The sequence below is a fragment of the Coregonus lavaretus genome (genome assembly GCF_964263955.1).
Source record: "Coregonus lavaretus genome assembly, chromosome: 10".
In the NCBI taxonomy this organism is placed as follows: domain Eukaryota; kingdom Metazoa; phylum Chordata; class Actinopteri; order Salmoniformes; family Salmonidae; genus Coregonus; species Coregonus lavaretus.
In genome coordinates this window covers 13,643,013-13,652,411 of record NC_139997.1, presented here as the reverse complement: position 1 = coordinate 13,652,411, position 9,399 = coordinate 13,643,013, and the positions used below count along the sequence as shown (strand labels likewise).

The 9,399-nt window shown below is 43.9% G+C and overlaps 1 pseudogene across 1 annotated transcript in view; it reads left to right on the top strand.

Annotated features, from left to right (window-relative positions):
* The first annotated feature begins 837 nt into the window (after positions 1–837).
* LOC311136496 (ras-specific guanine nucleotide-releasing factor 2-like) overlaps positions 838–9,399 on the top strand; it is a 69,112-nt pseudogene continuing 60,550 nt past the window's right edge. Inside the window, exon 1 of the transcript XR_014615421.1 lies at positions 838–1,567. The product of XR_014615421.1 is annotated as a ras-specific guanine nucleotide-releasing factor 2-like (transcript). The remainder of the gene's footprint in view (positions 1,568–9,399) is intronic.

The following is a 9,399-nucleotide window of genomic DNA, read 5'->3' as shown; positions in this document are numbered from 1 at the left end:
GGGCACTTCTAATGTAACTCTATGGCAGCACCCTAGGGGCTTGAATTTTCGAGCTCTACCCTTAGATTTGGCAGTGATGTAGTGTCCCCATGAGTGACAGAACAATGAGCCAATCACAGCGCAACTAGAGAACATTACCAACCCCTACGCTCCGTATTTTCCGCTGGCTACCCCACCACCACAGAAAGCACTGAGCTAGGCTGAAACACCTGCATTTTGGAGCTGCCTTACTCAAGAAAGCAAAAAAGAGACCATGTTTGTATGGAGGCTTTATTAACTTAATGATTTTTATTCCTTTTTTTTATTTTTACATTGTTTGCAAACTGATATGTGACACGTATTAATGCCAAAATAACATGCAAAACAGGTAACCCACCTGCCCTGAATGACTGGTCGCCACTGGTGTTTTTACATATTGAATTTGTTTTCAACATGAGCTGGTTAAAAAAGAGGAGGAGGACCATGTCTCGCCAGTCACTGGTACAGAAATGGTTGAGAAATGCTGTAATGTGTCAGCACTATTGCCTGTGTCTAAGTAGGGTGTGTAGGGTCAGGGTGTAGGGTGTATTTGTGGCGATGGGTTGTGTGTGTATGGTTGATGATTAGTTGGTGGCACATGCAGTGGGCTGGTTTGGATAAAATTCCAAGGTGGAATTCTTGTCCCAGTCCGCCCCTGAGTAAAACCTACAGTTTCACCTTTTTACCATGACTGAGCACGAGGGAGGCGCAAACGCTGCATCTAAACTGTACAATGACTGTCAGTCGGCCCGCCTCGGAAGACAGACAGTAACCAGGCTAAACTACAGTGACAGACAGTAGCTCCAGTTCAGAGCGACCTGTCAAAGCCGATTAGCGCTGTTTCCACCGTCTGTCTGTTCCCTCAATTTATTTTGGTTTTACGCTGGTACAGCCTGCACGATAAGATTGTGCGATTTTCCATTTTGTATATACATTGTTCTTGTCATTTTGGGCGGGTTTGAACACTTTCTGAAAGTTTGAGGCATTGCAACGTGGGTTTATTGATGTATTTCTGGTTGGTGAGTCCATCTGAGTGAGTAGAACGCGCTAGAGTCTGCTGCTTCGCAGCGCGCAGTGTGGATAGGACTCCAAACTTTTCCCTGTACGTCTGTGGTAAACTTGGATTATCTCTCTCGCCTCCACATCTACTTTCTCTCTCTCATCTCCTGTCCAACTCTCTCCGAAAATATGAGAGATATGTCACAGATATGACATCAACAACAACGATCACTTGTTGAAATCGACAGAGAGAGAAGGGGTCTCAAGGAAAATGCAGAAGAGCGTGCGTTATAATGAGGGCCACGCTCTGTATCTTTCGGTTGTCGCGCGCAAAGAGGGCACGAAACGCGGTATCCTGAGCAAGAAGACTACGGAGAACAGTCGGTGGAACGACAAGTACTTCGCTCTCTACCAGAATGTGCTCTTTTACTTCGACAACGACCAGAGCACGCGGCCCTCTGGGATCTACTTGTTGGAGGGGTGCGCGTGCGAGAGGGTTCCCGCACACAAAGGCTCCACGGTCAGCAAGGAGACCGTGGACAAGCAGCAGGTGGGTTAGGTACCCAAGTTACCATGGTATCTTGTAGTGCACTGCACCAGACATGGTTCTGTGTTTTGGTCTCTGCTCGCAGCGTTGACACTGGGGTGTGTCACCCTGTTTTCTTACATAAAACAGATGAAGGATTTGCAGCACAGACGAGGATTATGCCGAGAAGGTGCACTTTAGTTGAGATTAGAGGTGAAGTCCACCTGGAATACATGTAGAATATGTAGAATATTTCTAAATGTGGCTTTACACTAGAAGTGTTGTGATTTTAGAACAAGGCAGCTCAGACTGCTATGCCAAATCCTCATGACAGTTGCTGTACTATATTCCAATGTAGTGAACTGAAGCTAAATATGGAAATACTAGTCCAGTAGCCCCTATGAAGAGCTCCATTACTGGTCGAATTTTTTTTATTGTGATGAGCTGCATGAAGTCAGTAACTTTGAACAGCCGTTTTCCTGTTTACTTTACATCCTCACAGTTGGAGAGTGGAGACAGCATGTTCACTGTCTCTGTAAACAGTACAGTAGTCTACCTTTGGATATGCTCATCTATGCAAATGTTTCTTATACAAATGTTTTTGCATTCATCTGTATATATATATATATCTCTGTGTTTCTCTAGCTCTTTGCATACTCAGTATCAGTCTGTGTATCTCAAATGTGTGCCGCTTGATGTCACCTTGGCACAGTATTCAACCCCTGCCTTTGTAATAACCCCGAAACCAACACCTGCATCCGTGTCCAGTACTACATATAGGCTACTGGAAAAACACTCACTTTATATCAACATCACTTTACAGTCTCTAGATCAGGGGTATCAACATCATTTAGCTTCAAAAATCGTGTCCAGTTCCTTGTGCTTTTTAATTTTATTTATTTTTGAAAACACTAATTAGATCAGAAGTGTCAGAAGGGTTGCTCATTGGTGAAAATAAGACAACAACAAAAATCCCCAACACACCACCGCAATCATCATCTAGTAAGACAGTGATTAGCTCATAGCCTGGAGGCACCAGGAAGAGGGATTTTTATTGTAACATCAGATCTGGCCATGTTATCTGAGAGGTTGTTGGTGTTGGGAAAACACATTGATTAGATCACATTTGGCCACATCAAATGGCCCCCCGCACCCATGTCTGACACCCTTATCTAACTCTAACAGCTAGCTCTGGTGGTACTCAGTTATAGTTATGTCTCCATTAAACATTGAACAAACCTTATTGCAACTAGTATAAACTCACTTCCCCCCTCAGATTCTGTTACTCCAGTGATTGCATGAAATAAATGAGGTCACTGAACCTCCTGTGTGCACTGTACTCTGCTCAGCTCAGGTGTGTGTGGTTTAGTGGTGAAGTGTGTGTGATGTGTGCATGTGGTTTATAGCAGGGGTTCCCAATTTAGGGGTCGCGCCCCCAAAGTTATCTGGGGGGCACGAAACCTTCCTTGATTTGAGGGGTATTCACGATTTTATATACCGATCTATAACGACACTTAAATCTGTGATGCTTTTGGCTAGAAACAAGCTGCTGTAAACTGCTGGAGAAAGATGCAACTGATGCACAAGGGGGTGTGTTTTAGATTGTCTCTATGACATTCAGAAGATGAACTATGACCTAAATTCAAGGAGTTATACAATGTGTGACTCTGTCGCTATCAATTGATCTATTCACTTTCTGTAAAAGACCAAATGTATAATTAAATTGAGGGTTAATATAAATTATCATAATAAAACATATTTGGTAGCGGAATAATATTTGGGGAAATCGGGTCTAGACTTTATTTTCCTTATCCATTATTATTATCATTATCATTAAATAGCCAACCTAAAAGATGTCATGAGTGTTTTTAAAACTACATGGAATTGCAGGTAATGAGCTTCAATATATCAAAACTTTCCTAGGTTCCTCCAAATTATACACAGTCAAGCTTTTGGTGGTGTATTTCAAAGGTAAAAAAGGGGGCCTTGGGGGGAAAAAGTTGGGAATGGGAACCCCTGGTTTATAGTGTGTGTGAGGTCAACGTTTTGACAACGTGGTAGGGAACATGCTCCTAAACAGGTTTGGTACAGCTGAGCAACAAACAGGTATAGAACAGTCTTGTAATGGTATTATAACAATAGATAGGCCTACTGTAATTACGCTGTATTTACACACATATTACAATGTTATTACTAAGGTAATAATGTCTATGTGTTGTAAACCTAATTAATTTCTACCTGGTGCTTCAGTTTAGCATATTCATGGTACATCCCAAACAATACAGTGTTTGATCCTGTTGGATAAAGGCCCCTTAATGGACCACAAACACACAGCTCCAAACGCTGCAAAGTGAGAGGGTTTTAAAGACACACACATGCACACACACACACTCAAACAGTAACACACACGTGCACACACACACATTAGATACTTTATTTGAATCCAATGTATCACAATTACAGTCAAAAAGGATTCAAACATGTCAAAGGTCACGGATATCTGGACACTCATGGACATAGAAGCACCCTCTTTTCCATAGGCCTACAGCTCGACTGCCCATGACCGCTGGCACGGAGAAGTACCTTTCTAACTGTTTTGCCTTTAAGCCTTTAAACCAGACAAAAACATTGCAGATATTACACACACACACACACACACACACACACACACTGAGCGGTACAGTTTGGAATATATTGTGTCTAGCAGCAGCCTCATTTCCTTAAAGTTGCTGTTGTCATCATTTAAAAACGTTTATCAACTACTGTAGCTACTGTATGTGTCTGGGGGGTTTGGGCTGTGCATTGTGTTAATGTCTCTGGTCCTGGTTGTCTGTCTGTCTGTGTGTGTGTGTGTGTGTGGTGCTGGTCTTGTGAGGTAGTGGAGGATAGCGTGTGTCTCTTTAGCCTTGCTGTGGGCTCTGAGGCTGTAGACTGTGCAGAGAGGGGAGATAGTTCCGTGTGAAGGCTCAGTCGCTGGTGAAAAGGGTTGGGGGGGGGGGGGGGGTCAGACTGTAAAGTAGTTTGGGAAGGGAATCAGTGTTTCCTTTAATGCTTTTGGGAGGGGGGCATGCAAAGGTCCCTGAAGCAACATTGAGAGCTGCAGACGCAAATGAGGCCAAATAAAGCACTGATTGTTTTATATGGAGGAAGGGGGAAGGGGGATAGGGAGGGAGGAAGGAGGAAGGATGAGAGGGAGATGGGGAGGGGGAAGGATGGAAGGAAGATAGGGAGGGAGGAAGGGTGAATGATGGAAGGAAGATAGGGAGGAAGGATGGAAGGAAGATAGGGAGGGAGGGAGGAAAGAGAAAGGATGAGAGGGAGGGAGGAAGGTGGAAGGATGGAAGGAGGATAGGGAGGGAGGAAGGGGGAAGGATGGAAGGAAGATAGGGAGGAAGGATGGAAGGAAGATAGGGAGGGAGGAAAGAGAAAGGATGAGAGGGAGGGAGGAAGGTGGAAGGATGGAAGGAGGATAGGGAGGGGGGGAGGAAGGGCGAAGGATGGAAGGAGGATAGGGAGGGAGGAAGGAGGAAGGATGGAAGGAAGATAGGGAGGGAGGAAGGAGGAAGGATGAGAGGAAGGGAGGAAGGGGGAAGGATGGAAGGAGGATAGGGAGGGAGGAAGGAGAGAGGATGAGAGGGAGGGAGGAAGGGGGAAGGATGGAAGGAGGATAGGGAGGGAGGGAGGAAGGGGTAAGGATGGAAGGAAGATAAGGATGGAGGAAGGATGGACGGAAGATAGGGAAGGAGGAAGGAGGAAGGATGAGAGGGAGGGAGGATGGGGGAAGGATGGAAGGAGGATAGGGAGGGAGGGAGGAAGGGGGAAGGATGGAAGGAGGATAGGGAGGGAGGAAGACTGGAAGGAAGATGGGGAGGGAGGAAGGAGGAAGGATGAGAGGGAGGGAGGGAGGAAGGGGGAAGGATGGAAGGAGGATAGAGAGGGAGGGAGGGAGGAAGGGGGAAGGATGGAAGGAAAATAGGGAGGGGCTGCAAAAAAGAGGGAATACTCCCTGTAAGTGTTCTGTCTCTCCATCTGTCTCTCCGTCTGTCTCTCTGTCTCTCTCTCTTTTTTCCCTCTCTCTCTCTCTCTCTCTCTCTCTCTCGCTCTCTCTCTCTTTCTCTCTCTCTGTCTCTCACTTTCTCTGTCTCTCTGTCTCTCTCTGTCTCTCTGTCTCTCTCTCTTTTTCTCTCTCTGTTTGTCTCTCTGTCTGTCTCTCTGTCTCTCTCTGCTTGTCTCTCTGTCTCTCTCTCTCTTTCTGTCTGTCTCTGTCTCTCTTTCTGTCTGTCTCTCTGTCTCTCCCTGTTTGTCTCTCTGTCTCTCTGTCTGTCTGTCTGTCTGTCTGTCTCTCTTTCTCTCTTTCTGATCTGTTGTAGATGAGAGAGAGGGCGAGAGAGAGGGCGAGAGAGAGAGAGGTGATGATAATGAGTGTGTCAGTGAGAGCTGGGATGTGATTATTTTTTATGATGAGAAGAGGAGGAGGGAATGATGGGAGGGTTTTAGAGGTTGTGTGTGTGGCCCTCTGCTGTGACGGTGTCTACTCACATGTACACACGATTCACTACACCCTGAAGATTGACTATGACAGTTACAGAGAGACAGAGAAGGTGAGAGACCATTTTTGTTAGGTCAAGTAAAGCAATGAAACTACATTTAAAAGCAGCCTATAATACCACAAAAATCAAACACAGAGAGAGAGAGAGAGAGAGAGAGAGAGAGAGAGAGAGAGAGAGAGAGAGAGAGAGAGAGAGAGAGAGAGAGAGAGAGACTAAAAGCAAGCAGGATAGTGAGAGATAGAGGTTGCTGGAGAATAAGATGCCCTGTGTGTGTGTGTAGGTATTTATTTTCCCAGTTGTATCATTCAGAAGAAATCAGCATGTTTGTGTTTTGCTGCTGTAAGCAGCTCTGGTATCCAGCTGACCAGCAGAAATCATTCATCTGTTCTCACATTAACACACACATTAAAACGCATGAACACACACACCAGACCTGGGTTCAAATACTTTTTCAAATATCTCAGTTACTTTCACATACATTCAAAGTAGGTATTTAGATATCTTTTAGACAAGTAGTTGAATATTTTAATATATTTGGAAATACTCAAATACACTGACTCAAATACACACCTATTCATTTATCCCAGTATTTGAAAATACCCTCAAATACAATTTGGTAGATTGGTTTTTACAAATAACCATTCAAATACTCAAATAAAAGTACTTGATTAAAAATACTCAAATACACAGACAAAATGTATTTTAAATACCAGATACTCAAATACACATTTGAACACAGGCCTGACACACACAAACACACACACACACACACACACACACACACACACACGCACACACACAGGCTCATCATATAGGCCTATTTGTATTTTGGTACTTTACACAGCTCTGCTGGCTGCTGCTTTCTCAATGCTGACCAGCGACCATTACTCCCTCTCCAGTTTATCAGTCTGACACATAAACGGAAGTCAACTATTCGTTCACAGGCCTTAGGCTGGGGAAGCCGCATTAGCAGCAGTAAGGAGCTGCACAAGCCCTGGTGGTTATGAAACCTGCACACACACACACACACACACACACACACACACACACACACACACACACACACACACACGCACACACACATACACACATAAACACACATATACACATACAACATAAACAAGCCCTTAAGCCTCTCTCTGGTCTCTTAGCAGGCAAACGCGCTAGTGTCTCTTACCCGTTTATATACACACACGTGCACGCCACACACACACATTTTTGTAGCATCTGATTTTATTTGAATAAAGCAATGTCTTGTGGTGGAATTTGAATCTAATTGTATGAAAATATATTCTCATTGAGTCCAGCATTTTATGTATCGGATACAGATTCACATCTTTATTTTCTAAATAAGCAGATCAGTGGTGACATTCGAATCATACAGTGAGGGAAAAAAGTATTTGATCCCCTGCTGATTTTGTACGTTTCCCCACTGACAAAGACATGATCAGTCTATAATTTTAATGGTAGGTTTATTTGAACAGTGAGAGACAGAATAAAATAAAAAAATCCAGAAAAATGCATGTCAAAAATGTTATAAATTGATTTGCATTTTAATGAGGGAAATACGTATTTGACCCCTCTAGAAAACATTACAGTGGGGAAAAAAAGTATTTAGTCAGCCACCAATTGTGCAAGTTCTCCCACTTAAAAAGATGAGAGAGGCCTGTAATTTTCATCATAGGTACACGTCAACTATGACAGACAAATTGAGGAAACAAAATCCAGAAAATCACATTGTAGGATTTTTAATGAATTTATTTGCAAATTATGGTGGAAAATAAGTATTTGGTCACCTACAAACAAGCAAGATTTCTGGCTCTCACAGACCTGTAACTTATTCTTTAAGAGGCTCCTCTGTCCTCCACTCGTTACCTGTATTAATGGCACCTGTTTGAACTTGTTATCAGTATAAAAGACACCTGTCCACAACCTCAAACAGTCACACTCCAAACTCCACTATGGCCAAGACCAAAGAGCTGTCAAAGGACACCAGAAACAAAATTGTAGACCTGCACCAGGCTGGGAAGACTGAATCTGCAATAGGTAAGCAGCTTGGTTTGAAGAAATCAACTGTGGGAGCAATTATTAGGAAATGGAAGACATACAAGACCACTGATAATCTCCCTCGATCTGGGGCTCCACGCAAGATCTAACCCCGTGGGGTCAAAATGATCACAAGAACGGTGAGCAAAAATCCCAGAACCACACGGGGGGACCTAGTGAATGACCTGCAGAGAGCTGGGACCAAAGTAACAAAGCCTACCATCAGTAACACACTACGCCGCCAGGGACTCAAATCCTGCAGTGCAGACGTGTCCCCCTGCTTAAGCCAGTACATGTAAAGGCCCGTCTGAAGTTTGCTAGAGTGCATTTGGATGATCCAGAAGAGGATTGGGAGAATGTCATATGGTCAGATGAAACCAAAATAGAACATTTGGGTAAAAACTCAACTCGTCGTGTTTGGAGGACAAAGAATGCTGAGTTGCATCCAAAGAACACCATACCTACTGTGAAGCATGGGGGTGGAAACATCTTGCTTTGGGGCTGTTTTTCTGCAAAGGGACCAGGACGACTGATCCGTGTAAAGGAAAGAATGAATGGGGCCATGTATCGTGAGATTTTGAGTGAAAACCTCCTTCCATCAGCAAAGGCATTGAAGATGAAATGTGGCTGGGTCTTTCAGCATGACAATGATCCCAAACACACCGCCCGGGCAACGAAGGAGTGGCTTCGTAAGAAGCATTTCAAGGTCCTGGAGTGGCCTAGCCAGTCTCCAGATCTCAACCCCATAGAAAATCTTTGGAGGGAGTTGAAAGTCTGTGTTGCCCAGCGACAGCCCCAAAACATCACAGCTCTAGAGGAGATCTGCATGGAGGAATGGGCCAAAATACCAGCAACAGTGTGTAAAAACCTTGTGAAGACTTACAGAAAACGTTTGACCTGTGTCATTGCCAACAAAGGGTATATAACAAAGTATTGAGAAACTTTTGTTATTGACCAAATACTTATTTTCCACCATAATTTGCAAATAAATTCATTAAAAATCCTACAATTTGATTTTCTGGAAAAGAAAAGCTCATTTTGTCTGTCATAGTTGACGTGTACCTATGATGAAAATTACAGGCCTCTCATCTTTTTAAGTGGGAGAACTTGCACAATTGGTGGCTGACTAAATACTTTTCTTCCCCACTGTACTTAGTACTTGGTGGCAAAACCCTTGTTGGCAATCACAGAACCACCAGGTTTGCACACATCTCAGGAGGGATTTTGTCCCACTCCTCTTTGCAGATCTTCTCCAAGTCA